The sequence below is a fragment of the Schistocerca piceifrons genome, chromosome 5 (assembly GCF_021461385.2).
Source record: "Schistocerca piceifrons isolate TAMUIC-IGC-003096 chromosome 5, iqSchPice1.1, whole genome shotgun sequence".
Lineage (NCBI taxonomy): Eukaryota > Metazoa > Arthropoda > Insecta > Orthoptera > Acrididae > Schistocerca > Schistocerca piceifrons.
The window spans coordinates 97,960,850-97,982,457 of NC_060142.1; positions in this window are offsets into that span (position 1 = coordinate 97,960,850).

Below are 21,608 nucleotides of genomic sequence, written 5' to 3' on the forward strand. Positions count from 1 at the left end.
TCACGCCCCACGTGTTGAGCAATTCGGCGGTACGTCCACCTGGCCTCCCGCATGCCTACTATACGCCCTCGCTCAATGTCCGTCAACTGCACATACGGTTCACGTCCACGCTGTCGCGGCATGTTACCAGTGTTAAAGACTGCGATGGAGCTCCGTATGCCACGGCAAACGGGCTGACACTGACGGCGGCGGTGCACAAATGCTGCGCAGATGGCGCCACTCGACGGCCAACACCGCGCTTCCTGGTGTGTCCGCTGTGCCGTGCGTGTGATCATTGCTTGTACAGCCCTCTCGTAGTGTCCGGAGCAAGTATGGTGGGTCTGACACACCGGTGTCAATGTGTTCTTTTTTCCATTTCCAGAGGTGTATATATATATATATATATATATATGTGTGTGTGTGTGTGTGTGTGTCTGTGTGTGTGTCTGCATTCAGTATGCTTGTAAGTTACTATCTAATGGTACTGTGCTTTTGGTATATATCATATTTCCCACCTGCAGAAAGACATTGTACACATTTATTCACTCATATAACTCTTCATTATATATACATATAATTAAGAGTTTTGTGAGTGAATGTACATGAACTATAGCAAAATTACAATGCCATTAGATAGGAACTTACAATAACAGTGCACACACATTGCCATTCGATAGTAATCAATGATGATGTTCACATGCTTCCAATGAGCAATATTATATACATATGACATCATCCTGGTCGGGAATACCAGCTGGCGCATAATGATTAAACAAAAATGGATTAAAATCACTAAGTCTGTCTCACAGTCTGCTAGCCATAGTTGTGACCCAAGATCATGCCAGACCTAATTGGCATAAAAATCAGTGTGGTGTAGAAATGAATGAGGTCTCGAAAATTTATTTAGGACGATCTAGTTTTTCAAAGATTTCTGTTCTTTCACAACATATCTGCAAGTTTGCGCTAGGCGGAAAATATCACAGCCACTACGAAAAGTTTCACACATGTTGGCAAGCCTGAGTATGGGCTCTAATTTCCCTCACTATGTTGTCGTGGTTATTTGCGAGAAGCACGTTGTCCGATTGTTCTTGCAACGTCCTGCCCCTGAATTTTAATAGTAGTTCTCTCTGTGGTGCACAACGCCTTTCTTGTAGCGGCTATCACAAGAATTAATGTATTGATTTTGAGGGAACTCTTAACGAAAGACGCTACTCTCCTTTATATCATCATTATCTTTTCTGGTAATACTACCTGATAAGGTCGCAGACTGGCATGCACCACCGAAGAGTTGATCGAACAAGTATTTTGCAAGTCACATGAATTATATTTCCTTTGAATTTTTCTAATGAATGTTAGAATGACATTAGTTTCACAACAAATAATGTTAAGAGGTTGTTGCACTTTATATAGTGTCAGATGATTCTTGCTAGGTGCTTCGCAGTTGATATGCAGCTGAATGTTTTTGAGCTGTGTCAATGCAATGATTATTTTTCTGTTTTCATACCGAGACAATTTACAGTGTGCCAGTGACATTTGTTTGGGGGGAGGAGCGAGTATACACTCCAAAAAGTCGCAGACGTATTGCGAACTGACGCAGAAAATAATTCACGAAATTTTATATTGCTTTACACAAGTTAACTGTTGCTGTTAGTATACAACACAAACAGTGTAATCGAACAGTAATGAGTTTTTCTGTGTCTTTACGCGTTATGCTATACATTTACAAGGGGGTGCTGAAAAGTCTCCGCAAATGAAGGTTGCGGGTAGTAGGGAATAGTAGAGTCATGATATATAGCACTTTCGAAACAAAATGTCTTAAACTGCCGCGACACGAAAGCAGGGGCGTTATCACTAACAACCGATCTTGCTGGGCCAAAGATCGAAAAAATCTTTGTCAGATGGGGAATGGTTAAAACCGCTGCTATTCCACTACTAGGGATGAGCCATACAATGCGTGAGAATGTATCCACCACTGCCAATATATATCTACTGCCACTCCGCGTTCTCGGTAGTGGTCTGATATGATCAATGAACACCTTGTCTACTGGTGTAGTCTTCCTGGAAGATTGTAGGAACCCTCTCCTCGCATTATAGTAGTGCTTGGACTCCTTACAAACGTGGCATTGCTCTACTATTCTACGAATGTCCTTATACAATTTCGCCCAAGTTAGATGCTCCCGAATCTTAGAAATAGTCTTGGTCACTCCCAAGTGGCCTCCAACAACAGAATTATGGAAATAATGGAAAATTGCCGGGACTAGTTCACTCTGCAGGAAATCTTTACCCTTCCGTCGCTCTTAGGTTGGTAGCATACGAGGCCCTTTTCTATGCTATAGCCCGGCACCTGCTTCCCTTCTAGGAGCTGATGTTCTATGAGACTCAAGGTAGGATCCATGCCTTTCTTTTCTCTCAAACTGCCAAACAACTCAGAAATGTCAGTTAGAGCACCCATATCCAAACTTACATTCCCTACGCCAGTAGTATCCTGGTTTCCTTCCTGTTCCTCCTCAAACATCCGACTCAGCGCGTCCGCTATAGAATTTTCCCTTCCCCTTATATGCTTAACGCTGAATCTGAAGGCAGATATGCGGAGTGCCCACCAGGCGAAACGTCCGGTTTTCCTGGGGTGGGCCAGTACCCAGCTCCATGCCTGGTTGTCGGTCTTCACGTCGAAATGTCTATGTGCGAGGTAGAAATAAAACCTTTCTAAAGTGAAGAGTATTGCCAACGCTTCCCATTCGTACACAGAATATTTTAAATCGGCAGAGTGTGCTGGATGCGTATGTTCTCGGACGACGTCCACCTTCATCCTCCTGGGGCAGCATTGCTGCCACCCCAGAATTAGACCCGTCCGTCTGAACAATAAAACGCTTACCAAAATCTGGTACAGCCAACACGGGTGGATTGGCTAAGGCCATCCTAATAGCATCAAATGCAGTTTTCTGGCATTCGCCCCACTGAAAATCCACGTTCTTCTTCCGAAGTTGGTTTAGTGGAGCAGATAAATGCACAAAATTGAGCACAACTTTACGGTAGAAATTAGCCATCCCTATAAATCGGGGTCTGCCTGAGTGGCCGAGCGGTTCTAGGCGCTACAGTCTGGAACCGCGCGACCGCTACGGTCGCAGGTTCGAATCCTGCCTCGGGCATTGATGTGTGTGATGTCCTTAGGTTAGTTAGGTTTAAGTAGTTCTAAGTTTTAGGGGACTGATGACCTCAGCAGTTAAGTCCCATAGTGCTCAGAGCCACTTGAACCAACCATTTTATAAATCGGGCCACTCGCTTCTTAGTCTTAGGAGACGGAAACTTATGTAGATCCCTCGCTCTCTCCTGGTCAATACTCACGCCCCCGGCAGAGACTAAATGACCCAAAAACGAAATCTCCTTGAGGACCAAACTTATCTTAGAAGGCTTGACGGTGAGCCCAGCTTCCCGCAAGCGGAGTAAGACTTGTTCCAAATGCTGAAGGTGCTCCTCATACGTAGGACTATATACTGCCACATCATCAAGGTAATTATAAACAAACTTGTACTTCCAGAATGAGATTTTCACTGCAGCGGAGTGTGCGTTGATATGAAACTTCCTGGCAGACTAAAACTGTGTGCCGGACCGAGACTCGAACTCGGAACCTTTGCCTAAGCCATGTCTCCGCAAAATCCTTTCTTTCAGGAGTGCTAGTCTGCAGGGTTTGCAGGAGAGCTTCTGTAAAGTTTGGAAGGTGGGAGACGAGATACTGGCAGAAGTAAAGCTGTGAGGACGGGGCGTGAGTCGTGCTTGTGTGGCTCAGTTGGTAGAGCACTTACCCGCGAGTTCGAGTCTCGGTCCGGCACACAGTTTTAATCTGCCAGGAAGTTTCAAACTTGTATTTGAGATCACCCATGATGTTATCTGGCACCCGAGACAGGATTGCCGCGCCTGTGGACAACCCGAATGGCACCCGATTAAAATCATAAAAGTTTCAGTCCGTGCTAAATGCAGTGATTGGTTTAGACTCTTTGGATAGCGGAATCTGGTAGTAAGCCTGTTGAGGTCCCGGATAGTAAAGACCTTTGTCCCCGCAAACCAAGTAAACCAATGGTGCAAGTTGGGCAATGGCACCGACTCCTAGACAACCTTCTGGTTTAATCGTCCATAGTCCAGTACAGGGCGATACCAAGCCTCTGCCTTAGGCACCATAAACATTGGATAAGCATAAGCAGAGGTCGACTTCCTGATCACTCCTTCCTCCACCATCTTATCGACTAACTGGTGCAACGCCTCCATCTTCAGCGGTGACAGTCTGTACGGTGGTTGTGGAAATGGCACATGATCGGTCAAGTGGATATGGTAACGAATTTTATTCATCACACAGAGCTTATTAGTCAGCTCATCAGGAAAACGACTCAGAAGTGCCAATAATTCCTGTGCCTGAGTACCTGGCAAATGAATCTACCTAAATTCAGAATCCTGAACAGATATATTGTTTACCTCAGTCTGCCCCTGGCATGAACACAAACTAAACATCTTTGCAGGTGCAAACCGAATATGAAACATTCTACTGGCGTAATCTAACATCAAACCCATCCGTTGTATCGAATCGCAGACCAATAGCAAATTAACGGACAGGTTTTCCACCACTAACAAATGAATCTGCTACGAAAGCCACTGTGTCGGTACACTACCCCGGCAACAGCCCATGAGAGGCAACCTTTGTCCATTAACCGCATGACATCCCTCTGAGGTTGGTTACAAGGGAGGTAGCATACATACTGAACGATACTTTTGGTACCACTGATGGTCTAACAAGGACACACTACTGCCGGAATCTACTAACACACAGAATGGCTCATGGCTCAAGGTCCCGCACACGAACGGCAGTGACCGGCTATCAACTGTTCTTATGCGAATACATCGCTTCATCGGACACTCATGACTATAGTTGTCCCAGTTCCTTAACCGTCAGCTGCTCGGGCGCGGTTTCCGTCTCTCCGGACAAGCACGCACTGTGTAAGTAGGCTGTTTAGGTTTTTGTATTGGTAACGCCATGTAGCGCTCTGTATGAAAATCATAGGCTGTGCTGTGTGCAGTCTGTGGCTGGGTGGTATTGTTGTAATATTCGCTATTGTAGTGTTGGGCTGTTGGCTGTTAACAGCGCGTAGCGTTGCGCAGTTGGAGGTGAGCCGCCAGCAGTGGTGGATGTGGGGAGAGAGATGGCGGAGTTTTGAAATTTGTAAGACTGGATGTCATGAACTGCTATATATATTATGACTATTAAGGTAAATGCATTGTTTGTTCTCTATTAAAATCTTTCATTTGCTAACTATGTCTATCAGTAGTTAGTGCCTTCCGTAGTTTGAATCTTTTATTTAGCTGGCAGTAGTGGCGCTCGCTGTATTGCAGTAGTTCGAGTAACGAAGAATTTTGTGAGGTAAGTGATTTGTGAAAGGTATAGGATAATGTTAGTCAGGGCCATTCTTTTGTAGGGATTATTGAAAGTCAGATTGCGTTGCGCTAAAAATATTGTGTGTCAGTTTAAGCACAGTCGTGTATAATTTTTCAAAGGGGACGTTACATATGTCGGCCCTTAGCCGAGGATACCTCACTGGGCCGGTCGTAGTGGCCGTGCGGTTCTAGGAGCTACTGTCTGGAACCGCGGGACCGCTACGGTCGCAGGTTCGAATCCTGCCTCGGGCATGGTTGTGTGTGATGCTCTTAGGTTAGTTAGGTTTTAGTAGTTCTAAGTCCTAGGGGACTGATGACCACAGCAGTTAAGTCCCATAGTGCTCAGAGCCATTTGAACCATTTGATACCTCACTGGAATCTTCTGATTTTTTCTTGTAGTTTGTGTAATTGGTGTAGCTTTTGTTTATTGCTAGAGCGTAATTATAGAGAGAATTTCCTTTGTAGTTGTAGTTTTTCATTGTCGTACACAGTTGTGGCATGCATGTAGATTTGCACCAAGTATTTCGCAGCTGCGCTTGCAGTTAACTAGATATTATTTTCATTGCTATGTTAATGTGTTTTGTTATTTTGCTCTTCAAATTCTGCTTTTCTGTGTTGTGGTGTGATATATTGTGACAATAATGGAGTGTGAAAAACGTAATAGTAATCTTCAAAATAAACTGAGAAATGACAGTGAAGACGAAAGCAGTGTGTTAGTGCCGCAGAGTAATGAATTAACTTTTGTTCAAAGTAGTAATTTGGTAATTGTGCATAGGGAAATGGAGCGGGCTGCTAAGAATGGTGTAGGCAGTGAAACAATTAGTGAACAGGGAAGCATTATCGATCGATCGGTCGGCAACAGCTCGCCTCAGGAATCTGTAATGACAGAACACAATATTGCAAATACTGTAGACTCAGGTTTTTCTCAAATGAGTCAAGACACATTTTCTGCTTGTCAAAACGTGAATGTTGCCGGTGAAAATGCACTGCCACAAAGCATAGAGAAACACATTTCTGACACTAATACATTATTATTGCAATTAATGCAACAAATGGAACAAAATCAGAGACAAACACAGCAAAAGCTTCAAACGTTAGACACAATGGAATAAAATCAGTGACAAACACAGCAACAGTTAGACACAATGGAACTAAATCAGAGCGAAACACAGCAAAAGCTTCAAAAGTTAGACCTCACACTTGAACAAACACGTGAAGATTTAACTACTGAGTTATATAACATTGAATCGAAATGTCAAAAAGCCTGTAATGACGTAAAAACATAAATTTGTTAGCATTTTCAACCTATTTTTTCGCGGCATGAAAATGCATTACAGAATCACGAAGCAGCCATAAAAGAACTGCAGATTATTGTTCATGAAAACAATGAGACCTTGCAATCTAAAATTGACTCAGTTGCATCTACCGATTCGGTTACGCAACTTGCAAAAACTCAGGAAAACTTAAAGGACACAGTAGATACGATTTCAACACAAATGGACACTCTGAAACTTGGTTCAGAAAAACACACAGACGAAATAATTTCACTGTTGGATAAAGTAGCCGAACTTTCAGATCAGTTCACTAACTTATCTACAAAGGTAGATGATGATCTGAATGACACAAGAGCTGTAGCTTTCACCGACACTGAAGAGTATGAACAAATTAGAAAATTCAAACAAAATCAAAATCAAATCAATACACAGTACAAAAGAGAAATCCGGGAAGTACAAAATCAGTTGGCACAAGTAATACAAGAATTATATATTTCAGAGGACACTCGCGCTCCTGTACGGGAAGAGGGACATAGAAATACGGAGCAACCACAAAATAATAACACAGGACACTTCGGAAATTATGAAAGAAATTGGCAAGGCGCACTGAATTTTGAGATGGAACCGCCGAAAGGAAGTAACAATGAGCGATGTGCGACTCGCCGACACGATGATTTTGACTACACGTAAATTCAAAACATTTAAGAATTCTGGCAACGACAGCCATCCACGAGCATGGCTTCATCAATTCTCTCATTATTTTCCTCCCAACTGGTCATTGCAGCAGAGATTAGAATTTATGTGTGGCTACTTAGAGAATGAACCAGCTGAAAGAATGTGATCGGTCATTCACGATTGTCACAGTGAAGGAGAATTTTATCATGCCTTCCCCTCAGCATATTGGTCTCAAGCTACACAAGACCAAGTAAAACATAGCATCATAATGATGAAACATTTCGAACAATCTGAATTTTCCAGTATTGTGAAATATTTTGAAGACATGTTGAACAAGAATCAGTACCTGTCAAACCCTTACAGCCCCCTCAGAATTCATCTGCATTTGCTTAATCAAATTGCCTGAACAATTACGACATACTATTTAGGCAGGACGTTGCAAAGACGACATTGAAGCTTTTCAGGGAATCTTACAAGAATTAGAAATTGACACTGACAATCACGGGACGCGAAAACAGGAACACAACAATTACAGGTCACATCCGTCACAATTCCGCGATGAAAGAAATAATAACTGGACCAGACAAGGCTTTCCTTACAACGTAAATCGTGACCAAAACAGACACCACCCGTATGACAACCGTTGGCAGAATAATAGTTACAGAGAAAGATCGCTTTTCCATAGTAATAAATGTGACAGAGACAACCACAGAAATAGACAATATGGGAACCAAAATAATTATTATCAAGGGAGTCAGAATAATGGTCTACCGCGCAGTTACGATTCAGGGAGAAATTCTCCACCACGTGACCGACAAGAAAGAAACTATGGAATCTAACGATATGACGACAGACGATATAATCGTAACGACAGACCTGAATTGCATCAGAACTGGCGGGATTCAAACACAGCGGGGCCCTCTCGACAAGATGAACTTGTAGAAGTTAGGTCTCCTAATCCTAACGATGTACGCCAACAAAGAGACAGACAATGACTCGCACCGCAGGCAGCCACATGCACCGGCTGGCTCAGAGAAAAATAACATAGACGCTAACCCTGAGAAAAATTCCAGTATTCTTTACCGACGTATACCGCATGATAATTGCGTTCAAGTTGATTTGCTGCGTACTGAGGACAGGTAAAGAATTACACCACATTTCACATGTATAACTGCTTATTGAGAGATAATTTGCTTTTTAACTTAGTCTTTGCTATAAAATTTTTCACTTCACGTTACTAGTATGCTTTGTCACACATAGAAACTGTTAACATGCAACAATGATTTAAAGTTAACTATCCAGTCAAGAAACTGTGCAACTTATTTAGACAAGTATTACAAATGGATTGTTATAGTGAACTGACAACACAGTGTTATTGTGTGTGTACATTCTTGCTTGTTAGTTGCACGATTATATAACGACTATAAGGCTTACATACTTGGAACATATACTGGTGCTGTTAATGAGATTTTAATGCAACATTTTGAGTTACTTGAAAATACATTCTGGATTTAAAGTGCTTTCTGAGAGATACCAGATGACACAGTGGTTAGTTTATTTGTCAGCTACACGACTATATCACGACGCTACTAATGTGTGACACAATTTACATGGTTGCTTTTGCGGTGTATCTGCACAGTTTTTCAGAATTCTTCTGGAAATGAATACATGTTTTAGTAGTAACTTTTGTGGTATCGCTACAATGAGACAGCCTTTTCTGTAGCACAACAATACGTTACATTATAGTACTTTCTTGATCATGGTAAGGTAAGTAATAACTACGATATCTATATGCAAAGCATTTCACTTTTGTTTATCATGAGGAAAGTACATTGACTTCTGCAGAACTTAGCTTTCGGAGGACGATAACTACGACACTTCCACAGAGATTATCTTACAACAAGACGCACAGTTTAGCGCTTCAGTACACGTATTTGAGTGATCAATTTTGTAATTAAAACATTTATTTTTAAAGATATTTGAAGTACATTGATACAAAGTTTTTCCGTGATACATTTCATTCCATTGCAATAGTCTGTAACACCAGAGGGTATAATTACATTAATCCTCAGGGGGGTACACGTCTACTTGGTGTACCATGTGTGTGGCAAGCACAAGGAGCCCTAGCTAATATGGTATTTGCTTAAACAACTTTACACATCGGTATCATATTCCACTAACACACAAATTACACAGCTATCTGACGATTTAACTGAGAGACAAACAGTTTTTTTTACTACATCAGTGACACAGGTTTACGCAATTACACAGTTGGATAATTTCATACTTATGATATTGTATGTTGTCTGTACTTTGTGAGCTGTTCATATTTTTTCGGAACCATTGTGATGCTATGAGAGCTTTGAATGATGTATTTGGTATGGGATCATGATTTTTAAAGTACTTTTGAGGTAGATGACACTATTGAAATGAGCAGAGAATTTGTTTACAGTTTTGAAATTATTACAGAAAGCTATGACGTTTTTGAGATTTGACTGAGGTGATATGACATTATTACGACGACGATGTGTATTATGCTGCTGAGGTATGTTTATGATAAATAAGCTGATGCTGTATGAGGAGTCTGATTATGCTACGTGTCTGTTATGATGAAATATTGTAGAAGTGTCGACGATATGTATATGTATAATAAGGAAAGGAATAATGAGTAGTGGTTGGGCACTCTGATTTGTGGAAAAGGTTGTTGGGAACCAAGAATCTTACTTTAAGAGTTATGAAATGTATGTAAATGCGTGAGTGTATTACAATGCCGACGAAAATTTTTTTGACTGTTATATCAATAGGATTTTGTTTCTACACATTTGTAACCAAATTCTCAGTATGTGAATTTTTTTATATGAGACTGCCACTGTAGCAGATACTGCTGTCGTAAATATTTCAGTAAGAAAGGTAAGTGACCTTGACGTAATGCGTTTTGGGCGCCCAGCTGGGAGGTAGTCGTCTGACAAAAGAAAGACATTAGGTGCAAAAAAAAAAAAAAAAAAAAAAAGAGGCCATTTCCTCGCTATTGACATTTCTTTATCGAAAGCATCGCAAATACGACACGCTCAAACTTGAAAACATATGATTACACTGTGGAGCTCTTAATTTATGATATTTACTAAAATGCCCAATGAAATGATGAGAAACAATTTACATCTATTGACTTTCTAGTTGAGAGATTGCTCATTTTGTTTAATATCTAGTTTCCAGCTGTGTTGCAGCATTCGTTTTATAAAATGAAATAAAATGCATTTGCTAATGTGAACACTTTCTGTCAACAGATCTATTAAATAATAATTTTGTGATCCATATTCTTCGAAAAAGATGCCCTTGGAATGGAAAGAACAATAAGAAGGGATTAATAACAGTAACTGTATACATAATTTTCTTTTCAACTACTTGGTAATTTTTTTGGTAGAGTAAGTCATCGTGAGGCATCACTCTAGTGTTAAGATGTGACATAGGTGTTAAAAATGGCTATTTTTACTGTAATATTGTTTCTGCTTGAGCTATGTCATGTTTAGGTATAAGTTATTGCATTTGTTGCTGCTGTTTGCCAGGCATAGTCCTACTGAATTTTACATTGTATTAAACTAGTTTTAGTACTGATTTATTTTTCTTGTTTGCTGCACATTGCCTTATATTAATTGTAATATTGCATTTGCTTTGCTAATTTATGCTGCTTGCTTTGCCAATTTGAATATTTTGTCATTGCTGTTTGTGTTAATTGTTTTGTGCTGCTGCATTGCCTCGTCCCTTAGTTTAGCATCTGAGCTCAGTAGATTTAAGTTAGCTTAAGAGGGGGTAGACTATATAAGAGAATGAGTTGCGATGAATTGGAAGAAATGCATTGAGAAGTTATACAAAAAAAGTACAGAAAGCATGTATAGATAGGACTTTTTGGAAATAATGAAGAACGAAGGGAGATCTCCGAGAAGTAAAGAAAGTTTTGTTTGGAAAATACTGCAGTAAAACAAACCCTGTCCTTTCCTTGTGTTAACCGCCTATGTGTTTCTGTACCCTTGTGTATTTGTGTTTTTCCTGTCTTTATGTGTTTAACTGATGAGAGCTACGTTGTAGAATTTTTCTAATACTATGTTATTTACTTTGTAAAGATGTTTAGACATTATTTATTCTGTTTTGTTGCTCATATGTGAATGTGATGTTCCAAAAGTTATTCTGATCTTTATGTATGTACTTATGTCATTATTTTTGGAACACTGATGTATATGTTTGTTTCTATTCGTTTGTAAAGCCTGTGTTACTACAAATGTTATCTGTATTGTTATGTTCTTTAATGATGTATTTTGTACATTTGATATTGTATTCTTATGTTATAAAATTGTAATTGACACCAGTTCATCATATTAAGTAACTTGTAAGTTACATTTCACTGCACACGTTTCTGTTGGTCATAGTATATGGACAATATGTGAGAAGTTGGGACTGCTAGTGTTTGCACATGTGTTAATAATTCAGCAAGGGACTGGATAACAGCATTGCTAGTTCTGAGGACATTTCAAAACAAATTGTTGGGAGTGTACAAGTGCTGGTTTATAGACTTGCTATATTCTCCGCAAGACTCTTCAATGGTGATTGTGCACCTGCACAGTCGCAACAGATGGCTGCTGGCCATCTCTACAAGGACTACAGTGGGTCTGCATCTTTGATGGCCCACCAGTACCATTATTTCTACGAGGACTGCTGTGGGTCTGCACCTCTGGAGGCCCACCAATACCATACACTCTACCAGGACTACAGTTGGTCGGTTCTGTGATGACCTACCTACCAATATTCTTTCGACTGACTCTGCTGTGGGTTTGCTCTGTTGTGACCCATTAGCTGTCTGCATGTCAAGAGTCAGTACTGTCTTTCCGTTTGAAGGACAACACTACTTCTTTAAGACTGCATGGAAATGCACTACTTCCATGTGCATTTTCTTTTATTGCTCAGACTTTGAGAAAAGCACTGCTATTTTACTGTGATGAACGATCAGGACTGTCTTTATGGACTGTGGGATAATTTTTGCTTTGGACCAACATTGTATCAATAAGTGTGTGCATTTGATATCTTTGTTATTGTATTAATGAAAAATTTTATCAAATCATGACTGGCCACTGCCCTAAACAATTTGTAAAATTTTTTGTGGGGAGCATGGGGGCTATGTAAGTAGGCTGTTTAGGTTTTTATATTGGTAACGCCACGTAGCGCGCTGTATGAAAATGACTGGCTGTGCTGTGTGCAGTCTGTGGCTGGGTGGCATTATTGTAATATTCGCTATTGTAGTGTTGGGCTGTTGGCTGTTAACAGCGCGTAGCGTTGTGCAGTTGGAGGTGAGCCACCAGCAGTGGTGGAAGTGGGGAGAGAGATGGAGGAGTTTTGAGAGCTGATGAGGTGGACTTGTGTCCATCAGAGACAGTAAATTTGAAAGACTGGATGTCATGAACTGATATGTATATATTATTACTTTTGAACACTATTAAGGTAAATACACTGTTTGTTCTCTATCCAATTATTTCATTTGCTCACTATGCCTATAAGTAGTTAGTGCCTTCAGTAGTTAGAATCTTTTATGTAGCTGGCAGTATTGGCGCGCGCTGTATTGCAGTAGTTCGAGTAACGAAGATTTTTGTGTGGTAAGTGATTTGTGAAAGGTATAGGTTAATGTTAGTCAGGGCCATTCTTTTCTTTGAAAGTCAGATTGCGTTGCGCTAAAAATATTGTGTGTCAGTTTATGCACAGTCATGTATAATTGTTCAAAGGGGACGTTTCAACTGAATTCTCGAAACTCCCACAACGAAAACATCTCCTATTCTCAACATCATTTATCATTCCTTCAGTACGATCAGGTTGCACCGAGGTAGTTACAGGAACCGCCTCTCGCACCCTGGCTCTCTTACTATCAGCAAAACGGAGCCCCTCGATCTGATAAACCAAAGTCTCAAGTTCACTGAAGGTAGCCGGCTCAGGGGGAAAACATAACCCGCGACCTGTCCTCCGACGACGACGATGATGATGATGATGATGATGATGATGATGTTTGGATTGCGGGGCGCTCAACTGCGCGGTTATCAGCGCCCATACAAATTCCTAAACTTTGCTCAGCGTCATTTCACTACTTTCATGAATGATGATGAAATGATGAGGGCAACACAAACACCCAGTTATCTCGAGGCAGGAGAAAATCCCTGACCCCGGAAGTCCGTGCTCGGGAAGCGAGAACGCAACCTGTCCTCAGGTCTGATGCCCTGGAATAAACTCTCTACAGCCTCCCTTTCAGTTATATATTTAAGTCCAGCGCTGTAATGGCGACACTAATTTCATCAATGTACTGTTCGAGGGTCTCGGTCTGACGCTGATCACGATAAAAATATTGGCCTGCCAAATCATGCTTAATGTGTGGAGTGAATTTACATTCAGTGATCTTCCGCCGCAAATCGGAAAGGATACCCTCAACTCTCAATACTTCAATAATAGTAATGCTCAATAACCCCTTCGCGAAAGGATAAATCAGTTGAATAACAACTCGGTGATCAACACCTAGTGCATCGGCGTGCGTTTCCAAACGTACCAATAAACACAGAACCTCGACAACACGCGGCAACTCGTCTACCACTAGAACGCTCAATTCCTGATTAAAAGAAGTATAGGATTGGGTAACTTAGCAAATGGCTCGAAAAATGGCTGCCCAACTCCGTTAATTTCCCTGTCAGCACTGACTAATTAGCCGGGTCTCGTACCAATGTACCTCGTCCTACGCTCTCTTCCCCCTGCAACCCTACTGCATTAAGATCGAACTGCAACGCTACAGCTCTCTGACGCAACTCACCAATATTGGCCTTCTGTTCAGGGGTAACGTTCAAGTGTTCTAAATCTCCCAATCCATCAACACAGTGACTGAACTGGGAGTGAACCCGGCTAATCTGTGTAAGGGAAGGGTTACTATCCCTCATGAACTCGAGATTCTCCAGCACATCTGAAAGCGACGCAGCACACATGGACAACACCGAACCTACCTCACCAATGCCTTCCCAGTGAGGCATACCGTACGGTCCTAAACTCCCCGAAAACGCTCGCTTATATCCATCAGTCGGGGTCCCACGTGTCTTAAGCTTATAAATTAGCTGCTCTATCCTCAACTGGCGGTCCCGGACACCCCCGCGGATGTGGCTGACTGGCTCTACATCTACAGCTACATGGTTACTCTACAATACACACTTGAGTGCCTGGCAGAGGGTTCATCGATCCATTTTCATACTACTTCTCTACCATTCGACTCTCGAATGACGCGTGGGAAAAAGGAAAATCTAAATCTTTCCGTTAGAGCTCTGATCTCTCTTATTTTATTATGATGATCATTTCTCCCTACGTAGGTGGGTGTCAACAAAGTATTTTCGCATTCGGAAGAGAAAGTTGGTGATGGAAATTTCGTAAATATACCTCGTGGCAAAGAAAACCACGTTTATTTCAGTGATTGCCACCCCACTCTCACCCCTGTTGCGCGATAACGCGAAACAGGCTGCCATTCTTTGCACTTTCTCGATGTCCTCCGTAAATCCTACCTGGTAAGGATCCCACATCGCGCAGCAATATTCCAGCAGAGGACGGACAAGTGTAATGTAGGCTGTCTCTTTGGTGGGTTCTGCCAACAAAGCGCAGTCTTAGTTTCGCCTTCCCCACAATATTATCTATGTGTCTTTCCAATTTAAGTTGATCGTAATTGTAATTCCTAGGTATTTAGTCGAATTGACAACCCTTATATTTGTGCGATTTATCGTTTACCCAAAATTTATCGGTTTTCTTTTAGTACCCATGTGGATGACCTCGCACTTTTCTTTGTTTAGTGCCAGTTGCCACTTTTCGCACCATACAAAAATTCTCTCTAGATCATTTTGTAACTGGAATTGATCGTCTGATGATTTTAATAGATGGTAAATTACAGCATCATCTGCAAACAATCTAAGGGGAATCCTCACATTATCACCTACATCATTTATGTAAATAAGGAACACCAGAGGGCCTATGACACTACCTTGCGGAACGCCAGATAACACTTCTGTTCTACTCGATGATTTACCGTCTATCACTACGAACTGTGACCTCTCTGAGAGGAAATCACGAATGCAGTCACACAACTGAGACGATACTCCATATCCACGCAATTTGATTAATAGTCGCTTGTGAGATACGATATAAAAAGCCTTCTGTAAATGGAATAGATCTAGAGATCCCTTGTCGACAGCACTCATTACTTCATGGGAATAAAGAGCTATCTGTGTTGCACAAGAACAATATTTTCTGAATCCGTGTTGGTTATGCATCAATAATTCATTTTCTTCAAGGTAATTCATAATGTCCGAGTACAGTATACGCTCCAAAATCCTACAGAAAATTGAGGTCGGTGATATGGGTCTGTAATTCAATGGGTTACTCCTATTTCCTTTCTTGAACATTGCTGTGCGCTGTGCTACTTTCCAGTCTTTAAGAACAAACCTTTTGTGAAGTGAGTGGTTGTATATGATTGCTAAGAAAGGCGCTATTATGTCTGCATACTCTGAAACGAACCTGATAGATATACCATCTCGACTGGAAGACTTGCCTTTCTTAAGTGATCTGAGTTGCTTCGCAACACCTAAGATATCTACTTTTATGTCACTCATGCTAAAAGCTCTCTGGTTTCTAATTCTGGAATATTTACTGCTGTTATCTAGTCCCTTGCTGAATTATTAACACATGTGCAAACACTAGCAGTCCCAACTTCGTGAAAGAATAACGGGAAACTGTATTTAATAACTCCGCTTTAGTGGCACCATCATCGGTAACACTTCCATCGCTATCGCGCAGTGACAGTATTGACTGTTTTTCGCCACTGGTGTACTTTACATACGACCAGAATCTCTTTGGGTTTTCTACCATATTTTGAGACAATGTTTCATTGTGAAACTATTAAAAGCATCTCGCATTGACGTCCGCACAAAATTTCGAGGTTTCGTGAAACTCTGCCAGTCTTGTAACACAATACAGCCAACAGAAATTGCTCACACATAAAAAAATACAAGTTAAGATAAATAACCTAATTTATCACCAGGTACAACAATGGATGGTGATGCCTGACACAGTGACTCAGAAACACAACCACGCTCTGCTATCAATGATGTGTCAGCACAGCATGGAATTCAACCTTTTACACAACGACACAAGCTCAACACAATAGGCTGTGGGCTGGTAGGACTGGACCAAGTGACACATCAGGCAATCACCATCGACAGTTCCACTGAACACTTGTTTGGCACATTCAAGCAAGAAAAATGACAAATAAAACCATCAACCCATTTTTAAAATTACCATTTAGGTGAGAGCAAGATACTTCAAAATTTAAACATTCATAAACCACGTCACTTATGGCCTGTTACACATTTACTGAAATGAGTTAAAATTTTTTTACTGAAAAATTGTGATCAACATGAAAAACAATGTACTAAAATTTAACGAGGAATTATTGTACGTTCATTAATGGAATCAGTTTCAAACCATTTAAACACAAGGTAACAACTGGCCTCTCAGTAACTTGTAAAAATTTATGAAACTACTCATTTAGAATTAGACACTTGTCTCTCAGACACACTATCACTTAAGATAGAAACGTAATAGTAATGTTATTGCAATTCGCAGCCAGGAAAATTTTATCCATGTATATCTATAGCAACTGGCCAGCTTAACTCCGTCGTGTGATACAAATACAATAACCCGGTGGCACTTAGATAAGGACCAGCCAAACTGTTTTCAGTGACGGTTGACACTGATAGTAGCTATATACAAACAGAATGTATCGGCACTACAGGCCCCAGTAAATGTTAATCATCACATCACATACAGCTCTCACTAGAACCTTGCGTACTAAGCAAGTTGAAATTAACACAATCGAGGACAGACTCACTAGGTGTAGCAACGGCCAGCCAAGAAATGAAGCCAACAGCACTGAACCCAATAGTCGATTCCGGCCACAATTTACAGCACAAGCAAGGCCCTTTCCTCCTTGCTTACTCGACGAAGCCAGCCGCCGCAGATCCCGATGCCAGGAGACATGCAGGGAGCGAAATAGACTAACGGCTTCCCAGTAACGAGACTGCTTCCACGCCGGCGGTATTTGCTACGGCGCCGTCACCCAGGTAAACAGCCCCTTTTAGATGCGCTCTTCCGGCTGCCTCGCACTGCTCCTGTACTGTCCACCAGACTTCCCAAATGACTTTACTGCTAGGCGTCCCAAAGCAAAATCCCCGCTATTTGCTTGAGCTTACACCTAGCTTTTTGGACAACATGGTTGTGGAAAGAAGCAGCGATTAGTATGATTAATCAATAATTCAAGAACAGTCTAAAACGCATTTACTATTACCATTATACCGCCAACCGGTTTCAACCCTACGTAGGGGACACCTTCTGGAAGTTTACACCATCGGTCGACTGCTGGTGGTATCACTCCTGTCTACATAACGGCCGGACGCTGGTGGCCGAGCGGTTCTAGGCGCTTCAGTCTGGAACCGCGCGACCGCTACGGTCGCAGGTTCGAATCCTGCCTCGGGCATGGAAGTGTGTGATGTCCTTAGGCTAGTTAGGTTTAAGAAGTTCTAAGTTCTAGGGGACTGATGACCTGAGATGTTAAGTCCTATAGTGCTCAGAGCCATTTGTAGTAATTCCACCGGGCAGGAGCTACACGGCTCTGTAATTAAACCATACCTAGACGGTCAATACCGCGACTGGATCGCGTCCGCATTGTTACTTTGGGCCGGGAAGGGATCTCTAGAAGGGAAGTGTCCAGGCGTCTCTTAGTGAACCAAAGCGATGTTGTTCGGATATGGAGGAGATAGAGAGAGACAGGAACTGTCGATGACATGCCTCGCTCAGGCCGCCCAAGGGCTACTACTGCATTGGGTGATCGTTACCTACGGATTATGGCTCGGAGGAACCCTGACAGCAACACCACCATGTCGAATAACGCTTTTCATTCAGGCACAGGACGTCGTGTTACGACTCAAACTGTGCGCAATAGGCAGAATAATGCGCAACTTCACTCCCGACGTCCATGAAGAGGTCCACTTTTACAACCACGACACAATGCAGCGCGGTGCAGATGGGCCTAACAATATGCCTAATGGACGGCTCAGGATTGGCATGACGCTCTCTTCACCGATGAGCGTCGCAAACGGCTTCAACCAGTCGTCGGAGACGCGTTTCGGGGCAACCCGGTCAGGCTGAACGCTTTAGACACACTGTCCAGCGAGTGCAGCAAGGTGGAGGTCCCCTGCTGTTTTGGGGTGGCATTATGTGGGGCCGACGTACGCTGTTGGTGGTCATGGAAGGCGCCGTAACGGCTGTGGGATACGTGAATGCCATCCTCCAACCGATAGTGCAACCATATCGACAGCACATTAGCGATGCATTCGTCTTCGTGGACGACAATTAGCGCCACCATCGTGCACATCTTGTCAATGACTTCCTTCAGGATAATGACATCGCTCGACTAGAGTAGCCAGCATGTTCTCCCTATCGAACATGCCTGTGATAGTTTGAAAAGGGCTGTTTGGGGACGACGTGACCCACCAACCACTCTGAGGGATCTACGCCGAATCACCGTTGAGGAGTCAGTCTGGACCAATAATGCCTAGATGATTTTATGAATACTATGCCACGACGAATACAGGTATGCATCAATGAAAGAGCACGAGCTACTGGGTATTAGAGGTAGCGGCTTCTGAAGGTCTCGCTGTATGGTGCTACAACATACAATGTATGGTATGGTATTCATGGGCAATAAAAAGGGCGGAAGGGTGGAAATTATGTTTATATTGATCTCTATTCCAATTTTCTGTACAGGTTCCGGAACTCTCGGAAATGAAGTGATGCAAAACGTTTTTGATGTGTGTACTATTGCGGTGAACTCCTCGAAGGTGTTCTTTAACCTTCAGAAATAGATGAAAATCCCAAGAGGGCAAGTCCGGACTGTATGTAGGATGATCGACGACAGTGAACCCAATACCTCGTATTGTTGCAGACGACGCAACGTCTGTGTGTGGCTGTGTGTGATCTGGCGCTGCAATGGTGAAGGAGACGGTTCTATGTGTGCTTGCGTACTCCATGAATTCGCGCTTTCTGTTTCTTGAGGGTCTCTCGCACATCGCCATAGTTAACGTTACACACCGCCATGTTACACCATGCAATTCGGGGCCCTCTAGCGGCAGAGGGGTGCAATTTTGCGTTAGCGAATCGGGAAATCGAGTAAAATGCATGACTTGAAATAGTTCAACCGATATTGGGAAAAGAATAGGAAATTCTGAGGCACTACTATTCTGCACGCCCTCGTATTTGAACTATGTACTTCAAACTCCTTTCGGAGATTCCGCAGCTAATGTAACGCCCTACTTTTATTTCATGCAAGGCATTGCGTGACAATTCGTCTATGACAATATTACGAAGGGTTTTTGGTATCCCCGGATTGCTGTCATAAAGACATTGACGATACCTGCTGTTGTGTTGCGTGGAACTCCATTAGCGCTTTTCACCAGTCATTACAGCTCAGTTTGTATAATGTTGCTCAAATATTTATCTGAATTCATGGTGTAGTTTTTAAAGACCGGTGCAGTAATTTATATTCTACTAATTGCATACCAAACTCCTAATTTCGCGTTTAGAAGAGGCTGTTGTGTAGGCAACGAGGATTTTCGAAACACCAGCGTCAAATGTTGTGCCAGTCCACCTACCCACCCCAGGAAATGCAAGAGGATCAGTCTGCAGCATATGTATTGATAGGAACCTCATTCCTCGATATTGATTATACTGCAACGGCAGACGAAATGAATGGAAAATTACTCATAACAAGCGGAGACACATGGAACGTTCAGTACACCGCATTCAGAAAGGGAGAAAAGGGGCACATGGCATTGCTGTGTGGGAGACGCCGAGGCATGCCTCAGCTGCTAATCATAAACAGTTCTTTCCAACGCATTACGGCGTCATTCCGTACGAAGCCTGTCTCTTATGTCTTTAATATATCTGTTAGTCACTTATGTATTTCTATGTTTTATGGATGATTTTACACGATAAATTGTAGGTGTGAAACGGATCGTTTTGCATCCCTGTTGCAAATTAATTTGTAAATATGGCTATATGCTTAATATTTGTAAGCCATTTTTTAAGCATAGACAGAAGATCTAGTAATTCCTTCCCACCACTTTTTACATATTTTAATAACATAAATTCTTCTTTGAAATAAAGGTAGTTGTCAAGCAGAAAGTTTTTCAGTTTCTATTCAGAATTTACTGTATTGTCTGTCACACATTTTAAATCCCCAAATTTTAGTGGAAGCACCTTTTTGTGCTAAATACAACCTTAAAGTTCAGTAATGAATATCACTTTTTCATACGGTGTATTAATCACACTGACGGGGCGTTGTGAGTTGACGTTTGTCAAGAACGCCTTTAAAGAAACAAAGAGGCCATTACCAGCACCCACTGAATTTGACCGTGGTTGTGTAATAGCGCTACAAGGAGTTGGATGTTCGTCCTGTGACACTGCAGAAAGACTTTGAGGGAACGTAACCACTGTACATAACAACTGGCAGCGACGGTCAAGAGAATTTACGGGGCCCAGCGACACAACTAACTGTGACAAATCGATTACTTCAAGGACAGCTCCGACCCAGACGCCCTACAGCGTGTACTGTGCTGACCTCAAATCACAGCTATTTGCGGCTCCAGTGGTGTCAAAAGAGAGCTCATTAGGGAAGAGAGTATAGCTCTGTTGTGTTTACTGATGAAAGCTGGTTCTGCCACAGTGCCAGTGATGGTTAGTAGGAGGCCAGCTGGGGGCCTGTAACCAACCTACCCGCGTGGTAGATACACTGGGCCAGCTCCATGAGTAATGGTCTAGGGTGCGATTTCGTATGTCAGCAGGCGCACTCCCGCGATTTTCCCACGCACCCTGACTATGAATTCGTACGTCAATCTGGTGACTCGACCTGTTGTACTGCTATTCATGAACAACATTCCTGGTGATTTTTCCAACAGGATAACGCTCACCCACACACCGCTGTTGTAACTAGAGTGTTGACATGCTGCCTTGGAGTGCTCCGTCACCAGATATGTCTCCAGTCGTGCGCATATGGTACATCATCAGACGATATCTCTAGAGTCATCCACAAACAACATTAACCGTCGCTCTATTGACCGAGCAAGTGCCACAGGCATAGAACTCCATCCCAAA